The sequence below is a fragment of the Meleagris gallopavo genome, chromosome 9, assembly GCF_905368555.1.
Source record: "Meleagris gallopavo chromosome 9, MGAL_WU_HG_1.1, whole genome shotgun sequence".
NCBI lineage: Eukaryota > Metazoa > Chordata > Aves > Galliformes > Phasianidae > Meleagris > Meleagris gallopavo.
This window is the reverse complement of record NC_139412.1, coordinates 13337537-13358862: the sequence shown is the minus strand read 5'-3', so window position 1 is coordinate 13358862 and position 21326 is coordinate 13337537. Positions and strand designations below refer to the sequence as shown.

Here is a 21326-nt window from a genome sequence, read left to right as displayed (position 1 = left end):
AAATAATGCTTTTAGGGACATCATCCCAACTCTGCAACAATAAATATCCAGCACAAATGCAGGATAATATCTTCAAATACAGTGTTTTATTGGGATGTTTGTGTTTGTCTTCTTCCTTTCTCTCATTCTGTCTCCATGAGTGTGAGAAGTCTTAGCACGGACTGCAGAGATTGACAGTTCCCCTCCATCCATGTTACCACCTCCCTGCGTCTGCTCGCCTTCTGGAACCACTCGCAAGGAGACAACTGCAAGGGTGGAAGGTTCTTTCCCAAAGGTATTGTCAAGACACGCTGCTAGATAACGTTTCCTCTCCTTTAAATAGTGCTGAGTATTGTGTTCTTTTCAGTAGGCTATGTTCCACTGGCACGGTTATGAACTATCATTCGTTATTGTGTTTGGAATCTCCATTCCTGTAAGTACCTGGCTGGAAGGAAATAGAATAAAATTTGAAATTCTTGAAGATCAGCAGTTCTGAAAAGTAAGTCCTGTGCAGCTTAGTAAGCCCTCAGCCTTCCTTCAAACTCCTCATCCAAGGAAGGACGCTCATAATTCAGCAGAGCCCAGTGACTCGAGTCCTTCAGTTTGTGCAGAAGTTTCCCCCAATTCTAAAATGCTTTCAGAGAACTCATAATTTTCAAGCAATTCATTTAAAAAGAATTATGCTGAACAAGATACAGAAATAGTTGTGTTTTCATTGTCCAGATACGGCTTCTTGAATTTTCCAGTCACGCTCAAGAACTCTTGGTATTTTTTCAAGTGAAATGGTGAGATGACTTATTTTCAGTTGGCAATTAGTATCTTAGCTTTAGGGAATGAAAACTGTTACATGAGAAACAGCAACATCAGCAAAGGTTTTTTGTCTGTTCCTGCTGCCAGTTTGTGTTGTGTGTAAATGTGTAGTTCTCAGCTGCCTCGCCATCACCCATGTCTGGAATCTGGGGTGTGCCTGTGGTGTGGGGCGACTTGCCTTTGCTAGCTCTGTGTCAGGGGCAGGCTTGTTTCAGGGAGCAGCTTGTGGGGTGAGGGGCTCAGGCGGCCTGCTGGCATCCATCCTGGCGAATCCACAGCACAGTGATCCCTGGATGTTTGCACTTTTTCCTTGGAATGAGATTAACCATCTATTTGCAATCCTGCCAATTTTTAACGCCCATCTTCACTTCAGGATTTCCCATTGTGGAGATCTCAAGAGTGACCCAAGGAAGCGAAGCCATGATTGCAGTTTTGCAGTGTAAAGAAGAGCTACACGGGCACAAGATTTCCATGTGGATTAGTTCGGCTCTTCTTAACCTCTTTTGTGGGAGAGTGGAACTTACGGCCTTCCTCTTTTCTTCTTCCTGCTTCTTGGATGGGGAAAGAAGAAGTGAGCTGTGCCCCTCTGTGCCTTTCATGCAGTGTGCTCATAAGGTGTAGGCAAGCTCTCAGTTAATGCATTTCCCTTTTTTGATAGACTGACTTCTTACATAGGATTTACCAGTTTTGATGTGGCTGATGAATGTGATTGAAACATTCTCTTGATGTTTAATAACCACCTAGGAAATTAAACTGGCTTAGCAGCCCTGTCCAAGGGGCACCAGGTGTGAACTGCAAAATTGTATTTTCAAAAATTAGAAATTAATTATTAGTTAATTCAGAAACCTGAATTAACTCGGCTTGGAAGACATCTAAACACACAAAGCTCTGTCTGTTATTAATAGTAAGATAGCAAGTGTGCATTTGGTGGAACGCAGTGAAACTTAACTATGCTTACTAGAAGGGCAAAATACCTCACGAGGGGTTGCACAGGTCGCCCCAGCTGCTGATCTGAGCTGCCTGCAGTGTCCTGGCCTTGCTGCTTTTTACTTAATGCTGAGGTGCAATTAGTGGTGGGGTGAAGCTTTGCCTTTTGTGCGATCTGGAGGGTTGTATTTTTGAATCCAGGTAAGCACATGGATTTCAATCAGTTTTAAGGAATCCGAGGCACAGCTTCTAATTTTGTACTTGTAGTGTACTCTGGTTCTCAGTGAGCAAGCTGAATCTCTAAATGCTGCCATTTGTGCTTACAAGCAATTACAGATGCGACTGATTGTGCACGAAATAAAAGGCAATGTAAGGGAAAAAAAACCCTTCTAATTTTAAGAGCTCTAAGCCATTTGTCCAGATATGTTTTCATGGATCAGATCGAGTACTGCTGGTTTGCTTTTGTTGTGTGTCCGAAGTTTGAATGAGGCGCATACGGAGTGCGCTTGTTACAAAGGAGGTGGATTTCCTTCTTGCTCGGCTTGCCTCTGAAATACATTTTACGTAATGAGGCATTGATTACCTAAATTAGAAAACCAAAACAATGCTGTTGTCTCATTTGGTAGGAGGCAGAGGCTGTGTGGACAACTGAAAGCTTGCTTAAAGGCAGTCTGTGACCCACTCCGTTCTATTCTTATGCTAATGTGAGAATGGGTATCCTGGGCACCATCTGCTGTCCCTGAAGTCCCGGCCTTGGGCATTCAAAATTGGTTTGCTTTATTAATGCTAGGCCATCCAGAACAGCAGCGGTGCATTTGTTTGAGCCTATGAAATCAGAAGTTCCAATTGTAAGCATACAGAGATAATTGTCACTTTTAATAATACACTCTAACATGATAGCTACCCATTTTTCCAAGCCCTTAGACAAAGATGCCATCTTTCAGGCTGCAGTTAGCTCCAGCAAAGCCAACAAAGGCCTCTCGGGCTTCCTGGGGAGGTGGGTTTTGCATCCAAGGAAAGTCATTTCCTTACATGCAGGATGGATTTATTGGCTGGCTCTGCATTTTAACTTTTGTAAATGCCCCCTAGAGAAACAGAGGCAAGTCTCGGTATAAATCAAAGTTAATAAATAGGACATACGATGTGGTTATTTTTAGAAATGCCAAAGTGATGGGGTATCAAATATCTAATTAAGTCAGGCAGGGTTTAAAGCATACAGAGCTTATTGGCAGAACAAATGTCTGCAATCTCAGTTGTATCTTAATGAAGTCTCCTATAATGATGATTCTGTTTGTGCTTATTAGCAATATAGTTCTTTTGGTGTCTGTGGCTCCAATTAGAAAGCAATTCCTTTTGTTCTAGTACCTGAGTACTTAAACTGCTCATTCTTAGTACCTGTGAGGAACAGGGCAGGATGATGTAAAGGTAGCCAGCAAACTGGATCCCTCTGAGCTGCAGCCTTTGCTCTGTGGCCTCAAAAGAGGCCGAGCCTACGGAGCTGAGTCCAGTTCCATGTTCATGGCTGCACGGGCAGGTCCCGAGCTGGCACCCGGCCCCCAGCAGGGACCAGCATGCTTCTGCATTGGGCAGGCAGGGTTTGGTGTATTGTGTTGGGGTCCCCAGGCCCGAAGGCACTGCGGCTTGCCAGGACTGGCCCCACACTGCTTGCAGGGGAAGCAAAGAGGGATGGAAATGTGAACAGGAGGCAGTGGGAAAGCAGTGTGATGGGCTGCAGTCTCTCAAAGGCAGGTTCGTGGTGTCCTGGTGGGAGAGTGCTTTGTGGCATAGTGGGAAAGGAACAGATTGCCCAGGGCTATTGGTGATTCAGGGAAAACATAGTTTGGGGTTTGTGAGTCTGAATGTCCTTATCTGCTTGTTTCAGCATGATGTGCGTGCAGAATTTATTTCCAGTGACCTCTGTGATGAAAAAGAATTAACAGCAGACCAACCATCTCCAGTTACCTAAACAAGCAACTCACAGCCAACAGGGAGAGCAGCTTTCATAGCTGCTTTTATCCCCTCCCTCACCCCCAGAGCTTTCTGTTTTTGTTTTCAGTTATGGGTGAAGGAGACAAGCACTCCAGGGCCAGAGAAAATGAGAGTTAATTACACTGTGGATGGGGATTGTTGCACAATGCTGTTCTTTCCCATCCCTGTCTCAAATGCTTGAGAGAACAGCAAAGCTAACACAGGTGTTCTTCAGTCCTGTGTGTTCTTTGGGGCGCTGCAGATATGGAGTCGGACTCTTTTACTGCAAGGAAGACAAAGAGGAGAGAGGCTCTCAGAGCTTCGTGTTTGTGCTACTTGTGCCAAGGACAAGTAAAATGTAGCATAAGTGGATTTAAAATGTGTATGCACTCCTTAATGTTCTGGGTATATGTGCATATATTTTTTAAATCCAAAAAAATAACTGGTTTTGCTTTGGCCTCCTTGTTGTAAGAAGCAGAAGGAAGTCCCTGGGACATGAACAGAGGAGAAAATATTTGTTATCCAGAGCTCTGAGTTGAACAGTAGGATATGAAGGACTGTTTTAGAAATCACTCTAAATAATATTCACCCTTGGATCCCGCACCATCACTTTCTGGGATTACTCCTATTCCATTCCTGCATTTGGCACAGGAAGAAGAGTCCTTGTTTCAGAAGCCCCCTATCAATGGAATGCTGGTATAAGGCAGAGGTGAGCAAAGGGAAGGTGTGACCTTCTGCAAAAGAGTGGAGGGGAAGCAGATGGGAGTGTTGTCTTTTGATTTTATAAGCTGAGGTGTTGAACTTATGTTGAGGTCTGAATACATAAGAGAAGCTTACAGATTGCTGATTGCCTGTGGATTTCTCATTGATGGAGGAGGCTCAGCTCCTGCTAAAGTAGGGCGCTGCCTGACTGGAGGTGCAGCCTGACTGGAGGTGCAGCCTGTTGGCAGTGGTACAGTCAAGGGGCACATTGAAGTTGTTCAGTGTTTAGGTGCATCTACTTGTGAATGTGACACTAAAGATGCATATGCAGACCTAATGCAAGCGCTGAACCAGGTATTACAGGTTCATGGTCTCTCATCTGTCAGGGCGATTTCATCTCACATCAGGGCTGATGCTTGAACCTGTCACATTTCAGCTCACTACAATAATCACTGGGTTTGCATGCCCCGATTGGAAAGGCTCCCATTTAAATGTGGATGATGCTTCAGAATGATTCTGCTGCACTAAAAGGCTGGAGAAGGTTTCATCTCATTGTAGAAGACATTGAAATACTGAAAGCTCAAAAAGTGCATGACTGTTGTCTTACCAGAGCTTAGAGTCATGGCACTGTACAATGTCCCAAGTTGGAAAGGATCCACCAGGATCATCAGGGGAGTCAGGAGCAGCTGGAACCAAGTATTGATAGAAGGTCTGAGTTGGTGGCTCTGTTAGACACACGTTAGACTGTGTGCCTCGTGTTTTTCATTGCTGACTGGTTAGGAAAAGTAGTGCTATTAGCATGCTGGTGCTCACGAGAGATGTAGGAATTCCTGCTGCAACCTTACTGAGGTGTTTTGGGAAATTGTTTCTGCAAAGGGTGCTGAAGCTCTTGGAGAGACGGCAGGGTGCTAGGCAGCCTGGTGAGCCTTCCAATGCAGCCTGGCAGTCTCTGTCTTTGGGAAAATCACGCTTAAACAGACACTGGTAAGAGGAAATGTGGATCTAAAGAAGCTAAAAAGAAATTGTGAAGAGAATGGTATCCAGAGATGGCAGGACTGCCATGAGTAAGTCTTGGTTTTTCTGTGCAAAGTTCTGTCAAATGACAGCTTTAGTTAAATGTGTAATGACTTGTTTTTGGAATGCCTAATGCAGTTTCCTTCAAGCTGCAGTAGTTTTGCTCAGCACCACAGCATATTTCCTTCGTTCCCTGTCAGCAGCTACTGGATCTGTCTTCTGCTGTGGTTCTAGGGAAGCCAGAGGACAGGGATGGCTCCTGGAGATGCTGGCTGCTGCTGGTGGTTCAGGGGCTGTGCCTCCAAACTGATCTGATCTCAGCCAGGTTCTTGGTTCCTGGGCAGGTGTTTTAAGATGCTGAGATGTGTTAAATGAGTGCTTTGAAAAGCAAACCTCTGCTCCTTCCCCCTGCACATGGTGGTGTTACTGCTGCTTGGTGCTACACCCCTGCTTATAGACCCCACTACATGCACCAGCAAGGGCTGCTTCTCAGCTTCTGCGTGTACATGAGACAAGTCATTTGCAAGGCCTAATTTAAACTGGTAGATCAAAATGCTTGCAACTCTGCATATGCTTCCTCAGGAGAAAGGAATGTTTTCTCATTCCTGTCTTATTTCATATTTCACAGCTGCAGTTTGTCTTGTTTTTCCCCCGCCTCAGGCCCAGCAAGTGCTGCAGTGGATAGGGGCTTAAAGGATTATTTACTTTAGGGCATTCATGCCGCCTTTGAAAATTTATGTATGTTTAGTTTAGTTTTACCAGAGACTCTTATTAGAGCAGCATGGGGAGTTTGCAGGGAGAAATGAAAGGCAGTCAGTATGCATATTTCTTCCAAAAATGTGCTGTACAAAGATAGTTACCCAGTTATCTCTTAAGCAGGACAGCTTATGATGGTCTTTGCTCCTGCGTTCGTTTTTCCTTCTCATTGCCTGTACCTCCCTCTCTGTACCCTTTCTAAGTCCATCTCTGATGGCACTGATAACTGTGTCCTGATGTTACCCAGGTGGAATCAGTAGGAAAGTTAACTCCAGTTGTCTTCTGTAGGACCATGATCAGTCCTTAGCTGTGCCATCTCCAGCCAAAACAATTCTGGTTACAGTGCAAGGTGTGAAGCATCAATGAACAGTTACCAAGTCCTGCTCCCTGTCCTGTGACTCCCTGTGTCATTATGACAATGGTGGATTTCTTCTCTGCTTCTAAGAAAACACCGTGGCAGAGAAGGTAGGTTTATACCTTGGAAGAATATCTTGAGAAAACTCGTGCTGGCTCTTGAAAGCTTTCAGGCTGGTGACTCGAGAGTCTGACACCTTGTGTCCCAGGGTGATGGCAGCATCAGAGCTTTTTGTTTGCTCAGGCTGCTGCTGAGTAGCGTTGCTTGCAGGTGCTGATGCCAGCAAGATTGTACATATATGACTTCTTAAATGGGAGCTGGAGTGTTACTTTTCAGTCAGCGAGGGAGAAGATGGACGCGTTATCTTTCTACCAGTCTGAGATTGTGAGAGGATGGGCTCTTTTTTCATGCCAAGCTTTAACTTAATTATTCCCACCAGTAAGCATGTCATCTTGTTGTACTCCTTCCTCTCCCAGGAGAGAGTTCAGCAGTAGAACTCCAAGAGTGTTGCAAATATATTGTAATAAGCAAAAGCCCACCCTCTAATTCAAACAGGGAACAGAGAAGCCCATTTCTGTTGTGCCACATGTCAGCCTGCTTGATGCCTGGTAGTCTTTTACCAGCTTAGGACTCAGAAACGTATTGCTGCTTGTGTGTCCTGCGGTGAATGGGGATGCTGGAAGGTGAGGTTGGTTTTCAACATAATATGAGATATATATTTAGTGTTTTGCTCTCACCTATCTGCCACCCTTCTAAGAGTAAGATTCAAAGCTAAGTCTTGCCTTGAACCTTCCCCAGAGCTTTGGGTTGAGGCCTCCTGAAGAGCCAGACCTGAAGGTGCTTGCTTACCTTGTGCTGAATGTGGGGAAGACATAGGTGGGGTTGGTAGAACCTTGAGGTCTCTCTCATGCAGCCAGCAGGGAAGAAGTCTCCTGCAGTACTAGAGGCTGCATGAAATGGGTGCAACAGTGCACACAACTTTAGAGTTTCCTTCTAAATTATGTTTCATAGAAGTCTGAAAATTCAAGCAGAAATCTGCTTGGTTTTTTGAATGTAGGTGTCTGCGTTGGGGTAACTGGGAGAGACTGACTAACAGATTAAATCTATCCAATAGCATTCACAGGGAGAGAAAACATATTCATACCTCTTTTACCTGCGAGAAACTTGTACAACAAAGCCTGTTTCTAATGGAGGTGTGCATCCTTACTCACTTCTGTGAATGATCATGGATCTGATGATATTTGTCTTGAAATCCCAGCCTCTGGACTTGGATGACTTAGGGCGGGATTCTTTGTTTTCATTTAAAGAACGTTTCTAGTTCTCCATACCGTGAAGGGAAAAAAAGAAAGACTTGAACACATAGCAGCAAAATGCAGAAACACCATAAGGCAAATAAAGCATGTCATTTCTAAAACCATCTTGTTTTCTAAGCCAATCTCATTATTTTTTAGGATCTGACTAATGGTTTTTGAGTGCTCAGGTTGGCTTTGGAGACAAGACTTGATTTTCGCAAGTGCTAAGTACTGCACTCCAGCTGTCACACCTATAAAAAATCACCCATTAAAATCATGCCTGGCATCCAGTAGTCAGACACACACAGCTGGGTGGAGGGAAGAATGCAGACACCACGGCATGCCCAGAGCTTTGCCTTGCCCACTGTGTGCTGTGGCAGGCATGGGCTACGTTAAGCAGTGGCAAAAGCTAACAGCAGGGGCTTCTTCATACAGTCTTATAAGGTCAAATATTAACATAAGAAATGCCAGGAACTAGTTGGGAAATCCACCAAGCTGAGATTTACATCTAAAGAGCAGATCAGGGTAAAGGGATGGGGCAGTAGAGAGACCTGCAGTAGCAGAGAAAAGCCAGAAGGGACCTTTCTTTAAGGAATATCTTGGACTGAGTGAATTGGGAATTTTGTCTTTATTTGAGAAAAGGGGTATGAAGATACCTGTGGAGAGTCCTCATGGAGACTAAGCCCATCTTGCGGTGTTTTTTTATTATTAATGTTTGTGTTTTGAGATTTATCTTAAGGCCTCAGCTCTTGAATTCAGATTAGACTCTCAGTATCCCTTATGGAAATCATTTCCTGTGTTTCCTATCCATGAAAAAATGAGTGGAAACCTGAGCCAGCAGCATGTGAGAGGAGGAACCTTTCCCTGTCCCCAGCCCTGTAACTGCTCTTTCTTCGGGTGTGTTTATTTTGAGGCCTGACTCTTGGTTTTTCAAGTGCTGGAGCTTAGCATTACCCCTGCTGTTAGCCCAGGTCACTAACTGAGCCTGCCTGCACACTTCCCAGCGGAGGTGACCGCATTCAGCGATCTCAAGTCAGGGCTGCTGTGCTGTGTCTCTGCTGGACTTCAGTCTGAGAGGAAGAGTTTCCCAAAAACCACAAGTCGATGTGGTTTTTGGTCTTTTTGCATTGAAGGCAGGCTTCGGTGAGAGCTCAGGTTCAAGGCCATCAAATTACCAGAATTAATAGAAGCAGTCAAAGCTTTAAATGTTTTGTAGTTTTAAAAGAGCTTAAAAGTTTCTAACACAAATAAAATGCCAGTATTGATTTGACATAAAATTTTTGGGTCTCGGTATAGTTGTTTTTTTTTTTTTTTTTTTTCCCAGGTAAGTTTGGTGTGAATCATGTGAATCTGAGCTATTGGCAACAAATTAATAAATGACATGCTTAGTCTTTTAACTGTAAAAGGTATTTCAGTGTAAAGATGGTGTAAACTTCATAAATGTGCTTTCCAGCAGGTTCTCTGGGCTGTGCAGATCTTTTGATGAGGAGAGAAGATGATGGCTTTTGTGTGGAGATGGGAGAAAGCTGAGTGTGTGAATAGCAGTGGAGGAAGGAGAGTCCTTAACATGGTTGCAGGAGATGTGTTCTACCCACTCGTTTTTCCAATAAATATATTTATACACCAAAACCAAAAGCCCCTATGTGAGCAGTGCAGAGCCAAACCTCCCTAACAGAGCGCTCTCAATGAGCTCCTTTCTCTCCACAATTCGCTTTTCAGTGACATAAGCTGCTATTTCCACCTACGTTTTCTCCTGTTGTATGAAGCCTCTCTCTGTCTCCTGAGGTTATTCCTGAGTGTGGAGGGTTCACAAAATCCCCTTCCCTGAAAATAGGAGAGCTCAGTTTGTGCAGTATGGTAAATGGGCAGATGAAGCTGCATACGCAGACAGAGAAAAGTATTCTTTTTTTTTTTTTTTCTGTTTAAAGGGGCTTAAAGTGGGTTAATTAACACTGACCCCATTTAAAGGATGGCTTATGTGGCTGCTTGATGGAGGGGAAGTCAGATTCTCCATGTGTTGGTCGGAGGCTGTGTGTGCAGCAGGCTGCTGGGCTGAGCAGGCAGCAAAGCCTGACAAATTGGGCAGCTGCTGGCCCCACAATGAGCCAGCTGGTTGAGAAGCTGGGCTGTGTCACCGAGCCTTGCATATTCAAAACCAGAGCAGATTTGCTCCTTTAATTACAGTGTTCGCCCTGGCCCTTGGAAAATGGGTTCGTGACAGGGGGCTTGTTAAGATCAGGGAAGATTTCCTGCTTCCGCCAGCCTCCAAGGGGAGGAGGAGGTGGAGAAGGACAGCTGGGAGCCGCTTGCTGCAGGGAGGCTTGGGGCTGGGGCTGGGCCCAGTTGCTGTCTATGCTGGACAGGAGGATGGAGGAGATGACTCCGGCTCGTGGTTGGCAGGGCTTGCGCCAGGCTGGTGCTGCATGTGTTGAGCTGATCCTCAAAAGTGCTAAAAACCAAGGGAGGATTCTGGGGTGGGAAATGTGGCCTTTTCCTTGGGCTCATCTCATCTGATACGCAGAGAAGAAGCTATGAATACAGCTGTCGTGGTGGTGATGTCTGTGCTGCAGGGAAAGCAAAAGTTCCAACCCGTGCAATCCCAGCAGCAATCCCACAGAGATGTGTGCTCCAGGAGGAACTGTCCCTGTCACTGGTGTACTGTAATCAGGAAAGCATCTGCTGAGTGACTTTCATAGCTGAACTCTTCCTCTGCTGTCTTTTGGCCCTGTGGCTCCGAGTGTTTCCTAACACGGTGATGTGATCTCTGGCCTTGCTGGTAAGCCCTGAGCACTTCAGAGCATGAAGGAACTTACCTGGTGCTCCCAGTCTCCCCAGGGGATATTGCCTCTCTGTGTCCTTTATCAGTTACTGCTTAGGTGATAGAATCACAAAGCTGCAGTATTATTAGAAGCACTCAGAGCTGTCACATCAGTTTGGTAGATTTGCTCTCACTCCTCTCATTGATAGGAGAGGCGAGGCAAGCCCTGCGTTTCCAGCGACACAAAAGGTATTAATCTGCAATAAAGCTTATTTTTGAAATGAGCAATGAGAATCAATGGACTGATGAGCAGGGCCATTTGTTGGAAGCGAGGCATTGAGCTCTCTGCAAGTCCACCCACGCCACGTTTTTGCTCATTTCAGCAATGTGATGGGGAGGACATTGAACCTGACTTCTTCACCCTTCATTTGTAGGAATGGCATTAGGGAGACTCAAATGAGGAGAAAGTAGCAATTGGCATGCAGTGTCTCAGAAGAGTGTTGTGAACTAACAAGTTTGCTCTTTTTCCGTGTTATTATTACCTGCTTCTAAAACCTGCGTAGGAATGGAGGATATGGTCTGAATAGGCTCATTAGGAAATCTGATCAGAACTTCCCTTCTCCAAAGGGAAATTCAAACTGAGAAACAGCCCATGGTTAACAGTTGAAGGACCGTACTGCACACAAGGCAGTAGGCTGGGCTGTAGGAGCTGCCTGCCAAGGCAAAAACACCCAGCAGGATATGAAACAGTAGTGAAACGATAGAAGCACTGGCAGCTCTGAAGCAGAGTTGGAGAGCAGGGCAACTGCTTGCGAGGCTCTTAGGCTGCGGCGTTCACTCCTGAAAGAGGATCTCCCTTTGTGTGGATCCTTTTTTTTTCCTTCTGCATCCTGCATCCTGGCCAACAAACAATGGTTAACCAGAGATAAAGCCAGGATTGCAGGCGTAGTTTAACTAAAGGAGAAACAAGGTGAATCTAATTGGACTGGATTGGTAATCACAAGGAATATTTTTCAAACTCTTTCTGAATCAGTACTTGGAGGAGGGGTGTAAGAGTTGGGAGAGCAGTTCCTGTTGGAAGGGAAGCCCCTGCTACTCAGGAGCTCGTTCACTGGTGCAGGGAATTGAAACCAGGCAGTATCTTGAGCTCATTTTGAGCTGGTACTCAAGATGCAACCAGATTTTGGGTGACAAAGAGACGATCTCAATGTTCAGCTTCCCAACAGACTTTTGTTCCTCGATCTTGTGCTGAGACAGCCGCTATTCTGCAGTTCAAAAGCTCTCCTCCTCCAAGGTCTTACTTTGTTTCATGATGCAATCTACACCCTGAGTTGTTAAGGATTTCCTTATAATGTGACAGGTCACTGAGACGAGATTTTCTGTCTCTTTTGGGACTCTCCTGAGACTTTGCAATAATAGCAGGAAGAGCTGGGGCAGGAATGGCAGCTCCCTGCTGCCCGGCACTTTTTTGGTTTAGTTATGTTTTGAAAAGTAAATCCACCCTGAGAAGGGAGAGGAGGGATTGGTGGAGGTTCAGTCCCACCTCTTTTCCACGGGATTTGCCTGTCAAAGTAGCAGGCTGTAGTGCTGGGAGAAAGCTGAATCACTCTTAGGGAGCTCTTGTTTCAGGGGTGGGTTCTCCATTCGCTTGTTTGTTTTCCCTGCTTCTGTAGGACAAGTGATTTCCTCAGTCTTACTTTGTTTTGGAAATGTGGTGGAGCTGTACCCTGCGATAAGCCCTGAAAGATTTTAAATCCCATCTGTATTGCATTCAACAAAACCCATTTTATTTTTTGGAAGCAGGTTTCGTTCTGTGATCTGGCTGACTGTGACTGTCCAGCTGTGCTGCTGGGCATGGATGGTGGTGGGTGCCATCCTTGTGGTTGTGATCCTTGAGAGGTTATTTCTCATTTGGTGTGACTGATGTCAGGGAAGGGACTCATACTGCCAACTTCTTGTAGTGAAAGCTGTGGAAGCAACAAGCAAGTAGATTGGCTAGGCAAATCGCTCAGGCCTAGCAACAGTTTGTTTTGCTTCGTTAATTGGATGAAAATAACTTCTGGAACCAGTTCTGCAGGGAAATACTCATCTCTGCAGATGCAACACTTACTTTCCAATACCCTCATGATCTGGGTTTTTTTAGTTGTTGTTTTTCTTCCCAGGAATATCATGTGCCAGGAGATGCAGGCAAAGGGAAGGCAAAAGAAGCATCAGCACCGCCCAAATGACTGTGCTGCTGTGGGCATCTGTGTACAGTGTTCTCTTCTGGCATAGATAACAAAACCAGGGCCTGAATTCAGCATTGCTCTCGTGATACCAGTTATGCTGGTGTCTGCTTTGGTTTGAGGTGATGTACTGTGTGGTGCATCTGGAAGAAGCAGGATGTGCCAAAATTAGGTCTGTTTATCTGCCTGCCTCAAGTATACAGCTTTCAGCTAGAACAGGGCCCTGATCTAAACCAGTTCTTCCTTCTGTCCTTTTCTGGTAAGAAAGGTAAAAGTGTAGGGTGAACCTTAGCTCCTTCACATCCTTTATCACCGTTTGGGGGTGGCTTTTGTCGGGTTGCTTTATCTTGCAGACTGAATCATGCAGGGCAGACTTGATTTTCTGTCCCAAGGACCGTCCTGCCAGCCCCAGGGTCCTGGCCTCGTGGTGCACGTGGCTGCAGAAGACTGCTCCGTGGCTATGGGGCTGACTGGGGGCATGGCCAGGGTGGGTGGGCTCAGGCATGCGGGTGGTATAGAATCAAGTGCGGTTATTTTGTCCTGATGGAAAAGAAAACAAAAAACAAAAAAAAGTGGGAATAGGCAAAGTAGAAACACTTCTCATGCCACAATGAAGTAAGGTGCTGCGGTGATGTGTTGTCCTGCTTGGTTGCACTGCACACAACTGCAGCTTGAAGCCAGCCTTGTCAGGGGAGTACGTGTGCGCCTCACTAACTCACAGTGTATTCAGCCTGGCAGGGTTTTCCCAGTTTGTTAGAGTCATCTGAGGAGGAGGCTGGATGCATTTTGCTAGAGCATCATTTTGGATGCCCTGGTGGTCCTCAGCCACACTCCTAAACCTTCAAATAAGTTCTCCTTTCTTGTAGGGCTTCATTTCCCTTTCACAAGGGAGCAAGCACAGGGCCAGGGGCAGAGGACATCCCACCTTCATGGGCTTGGGGGCCAACTCCCTGTGACCCCGATGTAAGTGCTGCCCAGCACGATGTTCCCTCAGTGCCCTGACAGCAGCCCCTGCTCCTCCATGACCTGGTGTGCCATGAGCCAGCCTGGGAGCTGCTCACCATCCTGTTCTTCAGGGTGAGAAGTGCCACAAAGCGAGGAGCGGAGATCTACTGGATGAGTCCTACTAGGAGGCAGCCCGGCTGTGCCTGGAATGAGCCCCAGCCGGGGCAAAAGATGGTGTGCTCCTCAGGGAAGGGTTTTATAGCACCCAGAGGGATAGGATTTCTGCTCTTGGACACTACTGCTGCGCAGGTGGTAAAATGTGCCCTACTTCTTGCCTTAGGCTTAGGGGCGAGGCACGTAGGTGGCTGCTGCTCTGAGGGCACAGTGTGAGCTGCAGTGGGCCTCGCAGCTCTGCTCTGCCAGCTGCGGCAGGGCAGCAGAGGTGGGACCCTGAATTCTGGGAGTGCAGTTCCCAGAGTCAAGGTGGGTTATTTGGACTGCTTGTGTGCACTGTCTGCAGTGTGGCTTATCTAAGTAGATCAATCCAGACATTTCTGGAGTTTCTTTCCCTGGGTATGCCATGCACAGTACTTAGTTTGGCTGTTCACAGCTGACTAAATCCTTTTAAGAATGAGTCACTCCCGAATGAGAGGTGACAACGGATATGCAGACAGCGAGAAGTCAGGAGTGAGATAATGAATATTAGAGAAAGGCTAAACTAAAAACGGAAAGAGCAGTATGAACTGCAGCCCTTATAAATAGCACTGCACTAAAAGGATGGGTTTTATTTGGAAATATGGTTCTCAGGGAGGGTTTAGGTTTCCTGGGCCCATAATTCTGTGGCCTTGTCCTGCCTCACCAGCTCTGGGAAAAGAAACTGTTCAACATAGGTTAGTGTTGGAGAGTGGTTCCCAAAGCAGCATCCTGCTCCGGGTTGGGTTGGGATGGCATTGCGGTGCCTCAAGAAATGATGCTTTTCCACACAGTCACCTTGCTGCACTGTGTAACAGAAGGGAAAAGATGGGTTGGGGCTCCTTAGCTTGGGCTCCTGGCCTTACATCTGTGGAAGAATCCCCTGTTGGTTAATGCTGAGCAGAGTGCTCTGCCTCTGCAGGTGCTGCTGTCCTGCAGGTGGGCATCCTGCAGTGGAGGTGTGAGTCACACTGGAGTTGGTTTTCCACACAGGTTGGGGCTGGACATTGGCACGAGGTTATTGCCTAGGGCAGAGATTTGCAAGGAGCTGAAGGGAGGTAATTGTCCAAGTCTCATTAAAATGCAATATAATTATAAAATCCCATTAAAAGGCAATATAATTATATAGCTTTATTTTAGTTTTGTTATTTATATTTTGTGTAATGCACAGTGATTTTTTGCAAACCTCCGTGTTAAAAGCATTCAGCAAGGCTAATGTCTTTCCTGATGCTGAAAATTAACCAGTTACTTCTTCTAATTTAACACTATAAAAAGCAAATGTTCAATTATTTAAGAAATATCATATCTCAAAAATTCATTTATTTCTATGTACATCCAAAGTTCTATGGCATGACTAAAAAGGCAAATTACAGTTTCTCTTCCTGAAGAGGAACAAATTGAACTGGGAGGCAGGCAGCAGTCCTGAAGCAGAAGGGAAAAGGACCTTATAGGAGGAATGGTGATGTGTAGGTGAAGGATTGTTTGGTGGAGTTTGTCATAGTGGCTTTTTCTAGCTTTCACTCATAATTGAATGAAATGGAATGCGGCCATACATTGCTAACACTAGCAGGAGGGCGTTGAGCGGTGTTCAGTAGCTATGGGAAAAGCAGGGAAGGAATGGAGAGAATTTGGCTCATTAATGGGGTTGGGTTTAGTAATGTCTGTAGAAATGTGAAGCTTGAAGCAGGGTAGTGGGAGAAGGAAAGTGGCTCCTGAGTGTGTAAAAGCCACTGGGACCTCCGCTGATGATTTGGGCTAAAGGTTATCCTGGGGCGTATTCTGTATCCACAGTGAAATGCTTTCCAATTGTTCCCAAACGGGACCTGAGAGTGCTGCAGTCCATCAGCATCCCTCAGCAGCTCCCCTTGGAGAGTGATTCGTTGTGACAGATTGTCAGGGGATGCCAGCAGTGCAAACAGTCGCAGGAGCTGGGATTATCTTTTTGATGTTTTTTTAGGGATATTTTTACCCCCGTTTTTACTCATTTGAGGCTGGGGAAGGGTAAAGGGAACGGGGGAGGGTGTTTGTCCCCATTACAGTAGCAGCTGTTTGGGCTGTGATTATTTATTTCCTTAGGAAAATGTAAGGGATTAAAATGAGGGAACAGAACTCGATTTCTTCACACATTCCAATCTTACTGACCTCAGAGCAGATTGCTTTAGTTTTCTTTGCTCGTGGTGCTCTGTCTTGGTGAAAGTGGCCGTTTGGAGTTACCTGAAGCATTGGTGCTGGCTTTGACTACACTATGGTCTGTGTTTGGGCTATCCGCAGATTTTTGTTCAGTTTGATGATTTTGCCAAATGCATACAGAGCACATGGAGAGGATGCTGCTGCTGCTTATTTTCTTTTAAACCTGGGTATAAATAAACCTCTTCCATGCAGGTCCTCTCCATCCTCTGTCAGCTCCACACATCACCCTTCCCCAAGAAAGTTGTCAGGTCTCATTTCAGCTCTCTTCTCTTGTTACTGCAGAAGTTGCAGCTCCAGCCTGCATTTCCTTCTCTCTGAAGATCTCCCTGGTGCCCTTCATTTTGTCCCTCCCATCCGATGCCAGCTGCCCACTGCCCTGCCCTGCTCCCTGCTGCCTGCCCTGCAGCACTTCCATTTGGCGAGGGAGGGAAAGCCTTCTCTAAAACAGCAACTAGCGAAAAACTGCTGGAATGGAGCTGTGCATCCTTCAGTCTGGATTTCTGCATTTTCCTTAATAGAGAAATGCAATTTTGGAGGATTTTGCTGCTCAGGCAGCAGCTGGTACTGGATCTAAGACGTGTCTCATCTCCCACACATGGTGCAGAGCAAAGCCCCGGAGCCGTGCTGACCGGTGCCATACGAGGTCCTGCACTGCTTGGAGGTGGTGGAGAGCTGTTGCCAGGCTGCTCGACCACTCAATAACTAATGCTCGTTTGCCTGTTTTCTGCTTCTTGAAGACAGCTGTGTGATAGCCTGATCAATTTTATCATTGCCATTCATGTGATGGCCTCCTGCTGCTTTATTCTGTCTTTTTGTTTTAAGAAAAAGGAGAGCAAAAATCAAGGAGCCTCATTTTGCTTTCCCCAGCCTGGGGATGAGGTGGAAATGCCACAAATGTTTGGATCTATTGTGTTTTTTTTTAATCTTGCATCAGTTTTCAAGATCAAAATCTCTCACAGTATTTTGTGTGACAGCCCTGCAAGTATAAATAGAGAAATCACAGACAGTTCCCTGGTGACTGAGGGCTAATATCTGAATAATCTCACCTCCTACTTCATAACAATTCTATAGGAAGCAAGCTGTATTATGCATACCCACAACCTTCCTTCACCGTGTCTGGTCTGCTGCGTGAAGTGTGTGTGTAAATATTTTTAGGGTAGATCTCCAGTCACCAGAAGGGAGAGGCTGCATGAGGAAGGTGATGGGACCTCCTGCCTGCACCCGGTGTGGTTTGAAGCTGTCTGCATGCACAAGCACTGCGGCCAGGCTCACAGGCGTGGTGCTTGTTATGTGCTGATGGTTCTGCAGTATACTTACCATCCCAAGCTATCCCATCCAGTTGTGTTTGAAAACTCCACCCTCTGGTTCTACTCTACCCTTCGCAAACATCTCTGGATCATGAAGTGGCAAAATCCAGCTAGATTGGCAAATCATTAGGGGAATTAGGGGATTGTAGGGGCTCCAAACTGCAAAGCTTGAGGCTTTTATTCACTGGTTTATTTTGCTTAAATACACCTTTACATTAGGTGTTTAATGTTAAATAACATTAATTTAGCAGAAAAGCCTGCCTGCTCGCTGCTGCTGCTGAGGAGGAAGCCGTGCCTGAAGAACAAATCACTCCCCTGGTGTGCAGCGAACCAGCACATCCAAAGTGCTTTGTAACTGAGACTGCTTTCCTCATTTTCCCTTCACAGCTGAGGACACTGGCACTGTGCGTGATGTGGGGAGTTGGTGGATGGACCAGGATGCAGCTGGGACCAGAACTCATCCGTGCAGGATGAGTTGGAGGTGGCAGGCTGTCCCTGAGGCCTCCCTGTCGCTGAATCCTGTTCCAAAGCTATGGCCATGGGGAAGGTGCTGGGGAAGTGGCTGTGGCATGTTTCTGTATGCTGGCTCCCTGCAGCCCCTTTGCTCACAGTCTCAGGCCCTGGACTGCGGGCAGCCTTGCCGGTGTAGCTCTTTTGGTGCTCTACATGCTATGCTTTTCTGAAGACTTTTCCTCAGGGGGATGTGCTCTGGTCTCCCTTTCCTGCAGGGGACCACAGGACTGAGGAACTGTGAACAGGACAGGGGAGCACGTGTGTGCTGAGTTTGGCTTCCACATTGCATTAGGAGTCCCTGGCAAAGCAAGGACCCAACGCAACGCAGGCTCACTGCCCAGCCTGACCCAGTCACCGCTGCACCAGGAACCTGCTCAGTTCTGCCCCTGAGCCCTGAGCCTGCCCCCCACATCTGAGATTTACTGATGGCATTTCAGAAAGTTTTGATTGATGCCAAACCAGAAGGAGATGAGAAGATCCTACAGCACATTAACAAATCACCCAATTGATTTATTTACCATGAAAATCACCCTAAATGAAATGCTCTGATTTATCCAACTTTACTTCATACTTGTAATGGGAGGGACTGATTTAGTGATGCTGAGCCCAGCCATTAATGTACCATGTCCATAAATCGTGGTGCGCATGTGTTAAATGGGGATTTGTAAACCCCAGTCAGACTTTCTGATTTCATCCCACCGCTGTGATCCTGAGCACCTTGAAAGTTCTCCCAGCTGAACAAAGTGTTTCCAGGCAGAGGAATGCTACCAGCGTAGCCTTCCAGGGATCTCCTCTCTTAGAACTTGGGGTTGCTCTGTGCTTTGGGGTCTGGAGAAAACACTGATCATCTTCGGTTCCCCTTTCTCATTCACAAGTCAGCAGAAAGAAGAGAGGGAGGGATGTGAGGAGTCACCAGGTGAGGAGGAGAGGAGCTCTGGACTGTATGCTGCTCTCTGCCACGGCTGGTTCTTTTATGGCTCGCTGCTTTGTGTGTAGTGGAGTCACAGGAGATGATCTGTATGAGGAAGAGGGAGACAGAACTTAAAGCAAGAAGGCTTTGCAATAGTCCTTCAGTCTGACTTCCAGGATAATTCAGGATGTGGTGTGTTGCCTTGTACTCTCACAATGAGGCTAATTACTTTGTAACCGAGCTAGGCAAGTGTGAAGGGATTTGAGCATCTCATCCCACCCAAAATTTGCTTTCAGGTCTGCACTGCACAGAATGAGTGCTGTCAGGTATGAAATACAGCTGTGCCTTTGCCCTGCAAAGCTTTCCACCTGCGTCATTTTTTATTTTACAACAGCGCTGGGCTGTAAGGAGTCAGAATTGACAAGCTCTGTGTGAGAGATGTAATTGATGTTTTTTCCATGAGGACATCTGAGGGACAGGAGTTTCTGCTGTGTAGCAGGTACTCAGTTCACAATTACAGGTGGGCACTGGTATACTTCTAAGACAGTAGATAGCTTTGGCTGCTGGAGCAAAGTAGAATTTTAATTAGATTAGGAATTAAACCAAACTACCCCCTACTACGCTCTTCCCAATGCTAGGTAATAGCAGATGTGGCCTTGATTATAATTACAGTGTCACAAGTTTTTAAGCTCTGCGCTGCACATAATGGTGCTCTAACAATGACCTCCTGCATACTGAGACCAATCAAGGCATTTCCATTTCTGAATCAGTCATAAACAGGGCTGCAGGAGGGCTGAGGAAACAGAACCGAATGTTCCTGGTGCTCGTACCTGGGCAGGTTGACTGACGGTCTGTGACTCGGTGAGCTCCTCGTTCTCCCCAGCAGCAGAGGGGTGGTCGTGCTGGCAGTATCACCAGGTACCAGCCTGTTTCTAAGACTCGGTGCTCGCTTGCAGTCCCTGCGAAGGATGTCTGTGGTCATGCTGGGAGCTCGGAGGCAGCGGTTCTGGATGGCAGTGGGAGTCTTCCCAGGGTGCAGGCCTACTCCCTGCTGTGCTGTGCCTGGCTGCCAGCGCACAGCCTGCCCGGCAGCAGTCCTAGATGAGAATGATGAAAGGAGAAATACAGAAAGTCGTTACAAAAATAAAAGCTGAAGCGATACATAATTGTGATTAGGAGAAAGCTGCCTATGAACAGTAGGGCTGTAGTTGTCAATGAACACTGCTGCTACTTTTAGAATTTGTTAGGAACACCGGGTCCTGTGGAGGAAGTCATTATTTTCTTCTTTTCCTGCGGTTATCACCTCTGCAAGGAGCACTGTGTACAGGTGTGCTTTTGTCTGCAGAGCTGGCAGCTCTCTGCCTCTCAGCAGCTGTGGGGAAATCTGGGACAGCCTCACTTAGTGACACAGGACTCTGTGTTGGAACTTGACATCAGTAACAAAATTTCTCCTGGCATCAGAAAAAGCAGTGTGTGTCCATTGACTTTTCTGGGTAAAACTGAAAAGCATAAAAGCTAAGGATGAGCCAGTCTCAACTGGTGTCATTTCAATTGAATAGTTACTCCGTGACACAGCAGCTCGTAGATCCCAGAGCAGATGAGAGCATTGTGTACAGGGCTGGAGGAGGTGGCACTGAGCTGCAGAGCGCCTCTGTCTGACTTTGGAGCCTACAGATAGCCTGTGACTTCAGGGGGAGTGCTCACATGCCAGGCACCAGAGAAGTGCTGAGATACCCAAGTCAGCTCATTTAAGAGATAATACACACTTCTCAAATTCTTGGCTTACCTCTTTGCACTGCTCCTGCTTGGCTACCCCAACCTACGAGCCTGGGCAGGGCTGATAGCTGCTTTGGTAGACAGACTCAGCTAGTGCCAGTTGATGAAGCAGTGAAGATGGCCTTGAAAATAACCAAAATGCAGAATGTAATCAAACCCTACAGACTGCTTTCCCACACTTGAGAATTTCAGATGGACAGTGCTGCTGAGAGGAACGTGCTGTATGAGTGTAGAATGCAACTGTGGGACAGAAACCCTTGGTCTCTTACTGACACACTTAGAGCAGAATGGAGGATGTGGCAGAGCCTTCCAAAACTGCCTCGGGCAGAGGCAGAGTGAAAGGAAAGACAAGGAACCAGTAAACAGTGCAAACCCAATCCTGCTGTATTTATTTCACTCTGACAAAAGAGCTTCTATTTATTTTGAAAGTGTTCGGAAAATTATATTGAGGAGAGACACAGAGGTGGTGGCAGTGGAGATGTACGGGGGGAGGTTTGTCTCCTGCACTGAAAGCAGCGTACAATCCAGCATGGAATGCTGTTGTGTCAAACCTGGAGTGCTGAATCCTTCGTTAAGGTACTGAATGAGTTTGGGCACTCCATTATATGCTGTGCCAGTACTCTGTCAGCTTAGAAAGCAAATCCCAAAAAATAGTTCTGCCTATTTCAACTTTATGCATTTCTTCCTCTGCACTGTATGTTGTGAAA

The 21326-nt window shown here is 46.4% G+C and overlaps 1 protein-coding gene across 2 annotated transcripts in view; it reads left to right on the top strand.

Annotated features, from left to right (window-relative positions):
* Positions 1 to 21326, top strand: part of PAK3 (p21 (RAC1) activated kinase 3) — a 109893-nt gene that overhangs the window by 6554 nt on the left and 82013 nt on the right. Inside the window, exon 1 of one of the 2 annotated variants that reach the window (XM_085230780.1) lies at positions 129 to 274. The exons of the other annotated variant lie outside the window; for it this stretch is intronic. The gene's annotated coding sequence lies outside the window, so the exon portion shown is untranslated. Of the gene's footprint in view, positions 1 to 128; positions 275 to 21326 lie in introns of those variants that run through there. 2 annotated transcript variants of the gene reach the window in all.